We start from the raw sequence: 12,362 nt of genomic DNA, 5'->3' as shown, positions 1-12,362 counted from the left end.
CCACCAGTGCTTTTCCCAGGCCACAAAACAGCAACCACATGTTAATGTCATTAGTGACTATAGACTGGGCTAAATTCAAACCAGTGAGGAAGAGGTAAAAGGATTCAAATCCTATTATTAGTCCATTACTGAGCCATCCATTTGCCCTGTAAGATACCACTTTGTCTGTTCTGTTAAGAAAAATGTAGTTAAAATAGATTCTGTTTCCTCAGAGGGGAAAACTGGCTTTAGGGTCATGTATGTATGGATAGTTTAGTCTGAGGAATTCTAGTGAAGATGTTGAAAAAGAAGAACCGCAATACAGTATGTTTTTGGCATAACATGTTCATTCAATACTTTGTATGGTATAAACCTGCTTTTTCAACATTATTTAGTTCATTTATCCGATGGGATTTAGCCGATGGGATTTATCCACACTACTGCGGGAAAGAACATTTATTCCAGAAGCTGAGACAAACTGGTCTAATCCTAATTTAGAAACCAAGATCTCCTTGCTACTATACCAACATGTCAAATCAATTTCAAGTGGAAATGAACTGTGCTACTGGTGGTGGGACATATATGGTCAGACACAAAGGACTGAATCCTCCAGTCCCGAACCCACTGAAGTCAGTGTAACTATTCCCACTGACTTCAATATTTACAGTGTAACTATTCCCACTGACTTCAAGGTGAGAAAAACTGGACCTTATGGACCCAATTCAACTTCCACTGAAATTAAAGGGAATCTTTCTACTGATTTCAATAGGAGTTGGGTAAAGCCCTAAATTAAGATTATTTCAGCCTTGTTCAACTGAAGGCTCTCTTTGCACTTTGCACTCTACAGTACAGATATCTAGGTTGACATTTCATTTATAAATCCAAACACAGATTAGTTTAATTATATAAATATTTATGAACACATATGATATTGATTATACATAATATATATAAACTTGGGATTTTCTAAGGGAGTTAGGTATCCAGCCGCACTGAAATTCTTTAGGATTTGGGTACTTAGTTCCCTAATGGCCATTTGGAAATCCAAGTTATAATTTTTATAATTATATGATTATTCAGTTCTTAACAAATAATTACACATTACCCTACAGAGTACCAATCTACTATATTTTCCATGGTAGATCCATCGTAACTGATATAGCAGAATGACATGCAGTGTACTTCTGTTATGAGATCAAAGGTACAGAAATGTAAGTTATCACACATTACCTACTAATTTACAGGTCCTAAACTAATTTATGTTGAATTTAAGGACAATTTTCATGTATTTTACATCAAAAATCCCTCACACACAGGGACCCTTAGACAAATTACATGAAATCAGTTTACAGCCATAGGGATTGTTTGCTGCAAAGTATTTGAAGGTATGTGTGAATATTAAAAAGAGCTGAGTAAGAGGGGAAAATGGTGAGGATTCAAACTGAACAGCCAACACCATTAAATTATGAATGCAAAATGTTATTTAATGCAATATTATATTTAAGAAAGAGGCCACTTGCCAATCTTTTGCACATCCTCTATACCCGTCAAAAGATGCATGTGTTCTGGAACACCACAGTCAGCACTCTCTCAAAAAGTTTAAGTGTCAATATCTTTTCTTCTCCAATCTTGTGTATTTTAAGAGTGATGGAGGAGGTGATATTACCAGATAACATTAAGAAATGGATTGTAGTAACTATTTAATAGCAAAGGAGTTATTCTGAGAAAATGGAAATCTGCAATTCCTTCCTCATACACAGACTGACTTAGTGAGCTCTCTACTATGGCATTAATGGGAAAAAAAGACTCTGTCTAATAGAAATACTTGGAAAAAATAATAATGTGTCTGGTCAGACATGAACTATTGCATACTTTTGTAGTATAGTGTATATTAGTCCCCAACACTTATAGGTTATGTTTGCATTTATTTATCTATTTAGTCACTTTAATCATTAATATCCTGCACGACCTCTATGGGTTCAGGGGTTTGTTTGCTTGTTTTTGTTGTGTTTCTTCCAGGTTTTGCAAATAGTGAATGTTGAATTTTGTTATTCATATGCTACTTCCATCTTGTGTATATATTCATACATGTTTTCTTTTGTTATGTATTTATATTTTACATAAAAACAAAAAATAGTAAACAAAAGAAAGAGAAAGGTACACAAAATTAGCTAACATGGTCAACAGATGCATGGGACATAATATATAAAATCCAGACCTAGTGAACATTTCAGGAGCAATTTTTAACTAATGGTACAATAGTCTTGAATATTTTTTCTGTTATATTAGGCACAGATAAATTACTTGTTTCCACCTCAGCATACAACCCACATTTTTTAAAAGTGTCCAAATATTTATTTTGGCCAATGTCAGAAAACACCCTCCAATTTATGTGTGAATTTCTCATTTACCTTTATTAGGGTAATATGCAGTCATGGTTATGCATACAGTTTCCTGTGACAGCAAGGAAAATTTCATGCATGGATCAAAAGCCAAATAATTCCCTTAGGGTGTTCCCGGAAATAATGAACTCTCTCTGTTATAATGCAGAAATGTGGCTTCTTCAGATGTTTTCATGCTCCAAATAGAGATTTCTGCAGCATGTCAACCGCAACCACATTTGTGCCAAGGTACTGCATCTTCTTTGGTGAAGCCAAAGCAGGGCAGTTTTAATTCCCTGCAACACAAATACAAATTCTGATATATTGAATTAGGTTGAACACTGATGATGTGAATAAGGTGACCAGATGTCCCAATTTTATAGGGACAGTCCCAATATTTGGGGCTTTGTCTTATATAGGTACTTATCCCCCTCCCCTGTCCTGACTTTTTACACTTGCTATCTGGCCACCTTTGGTGTGAAGGAAGAATGTAGATTTGGAAATTCCTTCCACAGCAAGAACCACTGACCTAATATCGAAGTGGCAAGAAGAAGAGGATTTAAAATGAGATCTACTGCCCTGCTCATGTGCTAAGATCCTTAGGCAATGTGGAATGTTATCTTCAGACCCCTCCGAGTAGAAGATTTCATCCAGCATCCCAGGGTACTCATGTACTATCAGATTATTTCTACAAGTATCTATTTTAAGTGTCCTGATTTCTATTTGCAACTACTAGTGCGGAGTGTGCTTTTCACCAATAAATCTGTCTTTTGTGCATACCACTTTCTTTGCTTAATTTGAGTATATGAAGATAGAGATTGCCCAAGAGTATGCACTGGAATCAACAGTACAGATTTGCAAGGCATCAGTTAGAGTTAGAGTTGCCAGAATTAGAAACATCAGCATGAACAGATCATGTCATGGCAATTCACCAGCATTACGCCATAACATGAATAATTTTACAAAGTATATTGATAGAAGCTGCTTCTGTCTTGTTGAATACTGTGTGAAGAAAGACACTTGCTGCTCATATGAAAAGAAAAGCTCACATTTGGAAAAGGAAAGGAGGAAAGAATGGGCTGCAGCCCAATTTAACAGTCCAAATCAACCCCTTCCATTGGGAAATGTCTGCCCTCACTAAGACAAGGTCTGTTAATCCTGGATAGGCCTCATTTGTCACCTGCCAATCTGCTAGCGATAACCGGCAATCATTTTATTGGAAGACAATTATCCTCAAACTCTAAGGGATTGCCAACACATGGGGAATTGCTACTTTGATCAGTCCTGATCCTACTCCCAATGAATTTAATGGCAAAATTCCTATTGGTTTCAGGCGTACAGTATCAGACCCATAAGAAGTTGATCAAACGACCTGTTGGACAGTGGCCAAAGTGACATTTTTTCAAATGTTCATTGGAGTAAATGGCATGAAACAGCCCAACATTTGCTGTATATTGCATGGGAGGATTGTGAGAAAAAACACTTATTTGGCCAGCTATCCATATAGTCTATGTGTTTATATCATGTTAATCACCAGGGTGTCTGAACTACTTAGTAGAACTATCTAAAGTCAGCAACTAGACTAAGGAACTAGATTAAACACACTAAATCCCTCATTCTTTCCTCCTTTTCTCCCGGCATATAGGTGAAACCCTAGCCTCATTGAAGTCAATTGGAGCTTCACCATTGACTTAAATAAGGCCAAGTAATAAGATTTACCCTCTTTTCCTCTTCTTCCATTTCTCCCTCTTCTTTCTTTTAGAATCTTCTACTAGACTTAGTTACTCTTTGAAGTTATTAAAAGCTAGGATGTAGATGTGGGCTTTATATTTCATGCCAAAGGCAGCCAGATGAATAGTCATTGTAATCTCTCATGGAAGGTCATGGGCCAGATGCTCATGTCACCTTCTCCTGCAAGGCTCACCCTCCTCTCTTGTTCTTGATGACACAGCTGTTATAGTAGAGTCTGATCTTGAATACAGAGGCAGTAGTATCTGATCTGACATCAACTCAGCTCATTAAGGTTTTGAAAATCAAGAGAGGTTGACTAATTCTGACCTAACTTGTACTGGAATAATTTAAGTCAAAGGAGTTATGCTGGTGTAAAACTGGGTAAAAGAGCGAAGAAACAGTGCTTAGCACCTTGAATATCATCTAATATTTGACAATAATCACCATAGTATTCAGATTTCTAGCAATCGATGCCTAAATACATAATCATGCTTTTGAGACAATACTTTTAAACCTAAAGGCAATAATTTCCAGCTTTCTTGTCTCAAAGAAGGTGCTTTAAGTTAATACAAATTGGAGGATACTGGAGAAAAACTGTTTTAGATTTATTCAAATAATCAATGTATTTGCTTACTAATTTGCTTGGTCTTATGACATTTTAAATAATATATACCTTGACATTCTGTTAAAAGGATTAATGTGAGCAATGATTGTTTTGATTCACGAACTTCCCCAAATGGACATGCTCATAGGAAGAAACTCTATCATGGAAGAAAAGAATGACTTCTTTCATAATGACAAAGGAAGTAAAAATAAAATAATTGATTTTAAATGACATACCTATAATCGGCAATAATTTTCACCAGGCACCAAAAAAGGTTGTTCTAAGATTTTTGGGAAAAAATATGAAATATTTTCAACTCTGATCTTTCCAGCCTCACTGAATCTTGCATTTAATATTTTGTCCATATACTCATACGCTACAAGCAGTAACCAGTAATACTGAATTCTTCTCTGTTGTCTGATGGGTTTTTTTATTTGTTTTTGGTGGGGAGAGGGAAAGGGGTCAGATCTTGTATTCTTTTTGCTCCCAAAATTCCCATTGAATTTAATGAGAAGATGATTGAAATGGAGGATCAGGCCCAGTGTTTGTCACTCTCAGCAGTCATTATTCACTATACATTAAGGAATGAAATGTACATGATCCCACATTCCATCCTTACAAATGCAAAATTACAATCAAAATTAATAGGAACTTTGCATGAAAAATAGGTACAGAGTGTAAGTAGATACAACAACATTAAAAAATAATACAGTACGCTAAACAACAAGCATTCAAAAATCATGATTTAGATCCCTCCAGAATGTTGAGATTGGCTTTAAAATCTTCAAATATACAAAATGTACATCTCTAGCCCTTATGGTTGCAGAGAAAAGTTTAAGTGCCTTCTGGTTTTTGAGCTTTAGGGTTCACATTTGCAAACTTTTCTCTGCAACCGTAAGGCTAGAAACTTACATTAAAAAAATTAAAGCTGAAATACTTATGTAATAACCTGATTCCAGGACCTGGGGCTTTAAGAAAAGTACCAAATATTGTAAGACTTGCAACAGAATCATAATTGTTGGTAACTCTGAAGATAAACAAAAAAGTCTGCATTCTTAATATATGAAAAACAGTGGTATGCTGTATTATAAAAGTTTTAACAAACTCAGAAATGCACAAGTACCTTTGATGTATTATTTATTAGCTATTCTAAAAGAGAAATGAAACATCCTGTTATCTGTTGATTTAACTAATCTCAAAATCCAAGGAATAAATTGTATATAATTCATTAATTTGTGGGGTATACAGTGCCCAAGCATCAAATAACATACTATGTCTTGCACTGTCAAAGGTTTAGCAATCACACTGCTGAGGAACAGTGTAAATAAAACATACAATGGAATCATAAATGAAATTACCAGATATTATTTTAAAATACAAGAGCTTAAATATATCATATCTGTCATCTGAACAGTCAGCAATCATTGATATCTGTTATATTTTGAAAGGACTCTGGGGCAGACTCAGCTATGCTTACTCACATTGAATAGCCCTTTACTCCTTGAGTAGTCTGATTGAGGAACCAAGATAGCTCACTGATTATGGAGGTGCTACTCAAAATAGGCTGGCCTGATCTCCCCCTGCTAGACTATAACCGGTACAATAATAATACCTGCTCTGTTTCAAGTCAGAAGATGTGTTGTAGAACTGGGAAAATTCAGTGTCCATTATATTCTGCTATATTAACTGCTTTTGTTCTGGTTTACAAAATGAGTGAATTAATTTACAGCAATTATCTCTTGTACCAGGCAAGCTGCAGCACTCATCTGCAGAGGCCAGCTTGGAGCAAGAAAATGATTTGCCATGATGATTGATTGTATATTATAGAAATGCCAAAGTGCCCCAGTTATGGACCAGGGTTCTGTTGTGCTAGGTTCTTTATAAACGTGGAATAAGAAAGGCCATCCCTAACCCCAGAAATCTTTCAATTTCAATAAATATCTATGTGAATGCATATATGGTCATCCTCTTTTGTACTAAAAATTTCTGGCACTGTATTCATACAAGAGATCACCCAGAGCCTGATTCTGGTCTCTCACAAGTTTTTTGAACCTCAAAGCTCATTAGTTTCAAGAGCAGTTATTTTGTTAATTTCCAGTGTGCCATATAGGAGACCTAAGTTTAGCAACTTCTCTAGTAAAGCCACATGAATATTTAACTATCAGAATATCTTCTACACTTGTATAGTGTCTCCCTGACAGGTATTTTTTCAGTGCTGCTGTGTTTCTAGCTAGGCTCTGCTTAGGTATAGCTGCTTCAGCCCATGACAGCTGCTTAGGTCTTTTGTCACTTTTTTACCACTGGAATCCCAACTAAGAGCAGGGCCTTATTGTGATAGGCTCTGTGCAATTGCATTATAAGAAATGGTCCCTGCCTTGAAGACTACTATCTAAAAAGACAAGACAGTTGAAGGCCGGGAGGGAAAGAGGGGAAACAGAAGCCCGGAGAAGTGAAGTGACTTGACCAAAGTGCCACAGGAGCTCATTGGCAGAACTGGGAATAGAACTCTGGTCTTGTAACTCCAAGTCCAGTCTCCTACCCACTAAACTTTATCCAGGCAGTTAGTTTTATCTTTCGTGACAGAAGCCTTTTGTCAATTAGTTAAAAACTGATAACGTAAAATACATTCATTTGTGAGGATGTGCAAGGTCAGACAGCTATTTTGTTGGGACATGCAATCTCCCTTCCTGCCGTTTAACATTAGAGCCACTTCACATTTCAGCAGAGTTACTTCTGATTTACAGTGGTGTGAGGTCAAAATCAAATCCCCTGTCCCTATACTCACACACAGGACCTGCAGCTCAGTAATGTCCAGTTAAAAAACTATAACTGAAAATCACACAGAAACTGTATGCTTAACTACAACCAAATTAAGCAAACTCCTGAAAGCAGCAGAACTGCAAAAATGCCAACATTCTATGGCCACACATACCTTCCCAATTCTCCCCTGCCTTGCACCTGTGCAAAGCAGGTGAGCACTACTGGGTCAGAATGGCAGCATTTCACACTCAGCTTGCACATGTGTAAATAATTATACAAGGCAGTGGAGAATTAGGTCCACCAGGACTGATTAAAGAGAATAGAAAAGGATATAGGCTTTTGCATTCTGGTTTTCATTTTACAATTTAAAACAGTGTCACCTCTCAAATTTCTTTATATATTTTTTAATGTATCAACATTCTAAATAACATATAATTAATTTTTAAAATGCACATTACACTAGCCTTACACAAAACAATGCAATTCTATTTTATAGCAATAATTAATGTTTTATCTCATGCAGTTTTACAAATTATCCATATAAAGCTCGTTTTAGGGAAAGCTGCTTAGAGAGATTTCAGGGGGCACTAATCCACAGGACTTTCATTGGAATACTAAACACAAAGTCATATGAAAACCTTATCATGGCAAACCTAATTGAAACATATTTGCAATAATATAGTACTAAACTACAAAAATCTCAAACACACCATGAATTATGGGTTTGCTATGTATATTTGCTGGAACATCTTTAAAACTGCATCATTTCTATTTGTTTGTACAGAGGAATAAATTAGTCATTAACACACACACACACACACACACAATTTAGATATAGAAACCCTGATGATCTTTGTGTTTTCCCCTTCTTTCTGCTCTTGCAGAAAAATAATTAACAATATTGACACTGTTAAACAGTCACTGTTTACACTTCCAGCTTTGTGGGTGGCTAACTATTTATGTTGCAGGACCCTAAGCAGAGAGCTGTAAGGAAAGAGCCCACACACATACCACAAACACCAGAGTACTGCTTTGTGCAAGCTGATTTTAATTGTAAAGTGAGAACATGGGTTTTCCAACCTCTGAAAATACTGGTGAATATCAAGCGGCACCATAATTATCATGCTAGGTCCAGTTTGCTGCAAAAGCCTTCAGGCTCCCCCAGATGGCGCTTTCATGTCCTGTTCTCCCAGTGCTGAGGTTGGTCAGTTACCCTCAGAAGGTTATAGCTAGCAGAGCAATTTAGGTTTAGAAGCTCAGAAGGCTGATCCCAGAGCAGCAGCAGCCTTTTGGAATTAGTCACACACTATTCCCAGCGCTGGGAGGAAGAGAAAGCAACAGCTTCTGTGTGAGCTGGACTTCCAGTTTTAGCAGACAGTTGCTCCATTTCCAGTCCAATCTATCAGAAAACACTGAATGGAATAAAGCAGGTATCCTCAAAACAGGTTTCTTTCTTTGTATATGACTCTGTTTGTTTGTGTGTGCTTCATACAGTTGTGCCTATGGTGGCAGTCATAATAATGCACATTCTCACTAGATCTGGATCATTAATGCACACTTAATTTTTCTAGCAAAAAAACCCTCTTGCTCCTGGCTTCAGGTTTTCACTATCTGCTAGTGTATGTAAAACTAAGACAAAGCTAGTTCATAAAGAATTTTTACTTCTTTATTCTCTTAATAACTGACTTGTATCTCCAGTTCATCCATCCTTTTTGAATTATTTGATTTTTGCTAATGTATTTAAAAAAATTAATTTACTCCTATGGGCTATTATCCACACCCATATTATTTTGTATAATGTGCTGTGTGAGGGCTGAGACAGATATAGGTCAGATCATATCTCCCCTTAGCTCTGCATGTATGGGGGGATACTCCTTGCACACTCTTCCCTTATCCATGTTCCTTGCTCCCCATACCCTGAAGATGGCTCTCCAGAAGCTGTAGAGTTAGTTTGGGGGTAGGGGGAGTCAGGGCAGGTGAGTGGAACAGTGGGTGCATCAGTGGGTCCAGGGTAACACACATCATCCTCCCCCCCAACTCATGGAAGTTATCTAGGCTATATTAATTTTTTCTATGAATTTCTTCTCCTTAGGAGTCATTGTGCCCTGACAGGGCAGGGCCTGGAAGTATTGTGTGGGAGCACCTAGGAAAACAAAGATAGTCTCCAAACTCTTGGCCTCATATACTGCAAAGAGTAAAGGAACACAACATATGGTCAGGGGCTTAAAAGAAGTTGCCGACTCATGGAAATGACAGTCCTGGTTTCAAGTGGCTTGCATGACCATTAAAATCTACCAAAGGTTATTTCAAGCCATTGCAACATCATAATCTTACCATAGTGTATTACAGCTTTGTGGAAAGTCAAGGTGTCATGTTGCATCTTGCAGATGTTAAAAGGAGCAGTCCTTAACAAGGGGAAGGAGTTAGATATGTGTATTTTCTCCCCTCTCCTCATCAGTTACAACAGATTTTGAAGCTAATGTGAGATGGAAAGGATTAGAAAGGAAACAAGAAGATTCCCCCTCCCCTCAAATTCCAGCTGCGTAACATGTAGTCCAAACAACAACATAGCAACTTGCAATTTAAAGGTTGTTTCAGCAGGAGACTCCCACCAAATTCATATGTTAGAGGTTTTGTTATTATTTTATTTAGTTCTAAGTAGCTTATTTTAACCAAAGATACCCACTAGAAAATTTACAAATGCAGATCCAAATTATGCCCATTTAACTTGGGTGTAAATAGTGAGTAAATCTTTGAGCCAGTGAACTTTCTCTCAGATTGCACCAAAGTAAGTGAGCAAATACTTTGGCTTGAACAGAACAGATAAAAATAAAACAAGCAGTGAGCAAAGCCAATTATGTTCCACATTGCCTAGGGATGGTCAACCTAATTTACAGCTGACAGTGATTTGATGGACTGAATCATATTTTCTGACCTAGCATTTGGAGTAATTTTTATTGTAAAACAATCATTACAATATAAGACTTTCAGTACCATCAGTGTCACCATGACAAATGCCCACATGAGCATTAGCCTTGCTGCTAGGGTTTTTCCTCCAATTTTTCATTGCTTGGCATGTTCTAGAAGGTAGCTGGATGTGGTGTTCCCTGATTCTATCCTCAACACAAGCCCCAGGCATGGCAACTAATGGGTCGTGTAAGGGCTGCTATGCCAAATACTACCGTTTTGTCAGTGGGGAGATGTTACCTGTCTCTCTGCTTGTAATTTTTTCAGTGGCACCTAATTTAGCTCGTTTGTTCAGTTTGTAACTGAAGAACACCAGTCTGGGGGCTTGGTAGAACATTTTTTTCTTCTCTTCCTCATCTCAGATCCAGTGGTGCAATTAGAAATCATTTCTTGCTGGTACTGCACTCATGGGAGGGACACAAGGGGGGGCACGTGACCTCCCCACGTGACCCTCCATGTGACTCCTCCCTGCCCTGCCCCCACCCCAGGGCCTCTACGCTCTCCCCGTCCCCTCCAACTCTCCCCTTTGTAAATAGAAACATCAACATGCTTAACTAGTCACTTTCTCCCCACATATGTAGTATTCAATCTGTTTATATGGAATATGGGAGTTGGGTGAGGAGCCATTTCAGCATATTTATGACTTATTAAAAGACAAATTTTAAGTACAACTGTATCCTAAACTGCTTTATGGTATTGTACCCAAACATTGCATTTCAATGGGGGATTCAACTTCCTTTAACTCCTGAAACTCTTACCAGTCCACAAAAGTGGTCCATAGTTATGCAAATTGTCCCATTATCTTCAATGGAATTGATCAAATGATTAAAGGTTTGCAGGATTAGGTTCCAAGTTTTTAAATTGTTCTGGATGAAACTGACAATATCTGAGCAGTCTGATGAGAAGGAGCTTCATTCAAATAAAGGTGGGCAGATGTGTGATAAATCTTAGCTCCGTTGCTAAGATGAGGAAAATAGTTTCAGCAAAGTTCTTGGCAGATTCCTGAGGCAGCTGGTTTAAGGCCATCAGCGTCCGGCATTATAATTTCACTTATAGTTCTCTCACCCACAAAGCTGGAAAATGAGGCATTTGTTTTTGTTGTTTTGCTGCTCCAGTTCCAGTTAACAAAATGCATGTTAGACTAGTTTGGCTGCAAGGAAGAATTCTGTGTACACTGGGGACAACACCTGATCTGTAAGGCTGCAAAACTGGGCTAACATCAGAATCCAAACATCCTCTGGTCAGTGTAAGCGGAGGCATTCCTCTAATGATTTGGACTTGATGTGATGCAGTATGGATGTCATGGATAATTCAGACCAATGGGGTGAAACAGAATAAAAAAACACTGTTTAAACACCTTCCACCCTGCAATCCCTCCCCTCTTGATGACTCCTGACCAACGTAACAGCACAATACGTATGCTAACAAACTTAAACAAAGCCTTTGTTTAAGTTTGTTAACATATGCATTGTGCTGTTAAAGCCATTTAAAGAATGAATGCCCTCTGGAGCCACGTTCTGCTCCTTTAAGGAGTAGAGCACAGCCCTTGCTAGCCCCAAGTCTTTCCGGTACCCTGTACCCACTAAAAATCTCTTGCCGGTACTACGTACTGGCGGGTACCGCCCTACTTACACACCTTTTCAGATCCTCTCTAACTTTGCCCCCGTATGTGATTTTATTCTTTTGAGGGATTGATTTTCCCCCCCTAAATATTTAGGGATATATTATCTCCCACAGTGCATTGCTGTGCTGTCCAGGAGCATGCAGAGAAGGAACTGCAAATCATTGAATTGCTTCCCTGCTCCTCCCTTGGTTCAGGGGGGTAGTAATTTGCTGCTGGGCTATGCCAACCATAGATAACTACCCACCTCCCTGTACTGGCCCAGGTCTGTGGGCTGGCATGCTGGAATGCAGAGACAAGGCACTATCACTCTCTCCCA

Source organism: Lepidochelys kempii, chromosome 9 (assembly GCF_965140265.1).
Source record: "Lepidochelys kempii isolate rLepKem1 chromosome 9, rLepKem1.hap2, whole genome shotgun sequence".
In the NCBI taxonomy this organism is placed as follows: domain Eukaryota; kingdom Metazoa; phylum Chordata; order Testudines; family Cheloniidae; genus Lepidochelys; species Lepidochelys kempii.
This window is presented reverse-complemented; position numbering follows the sequence as displayed.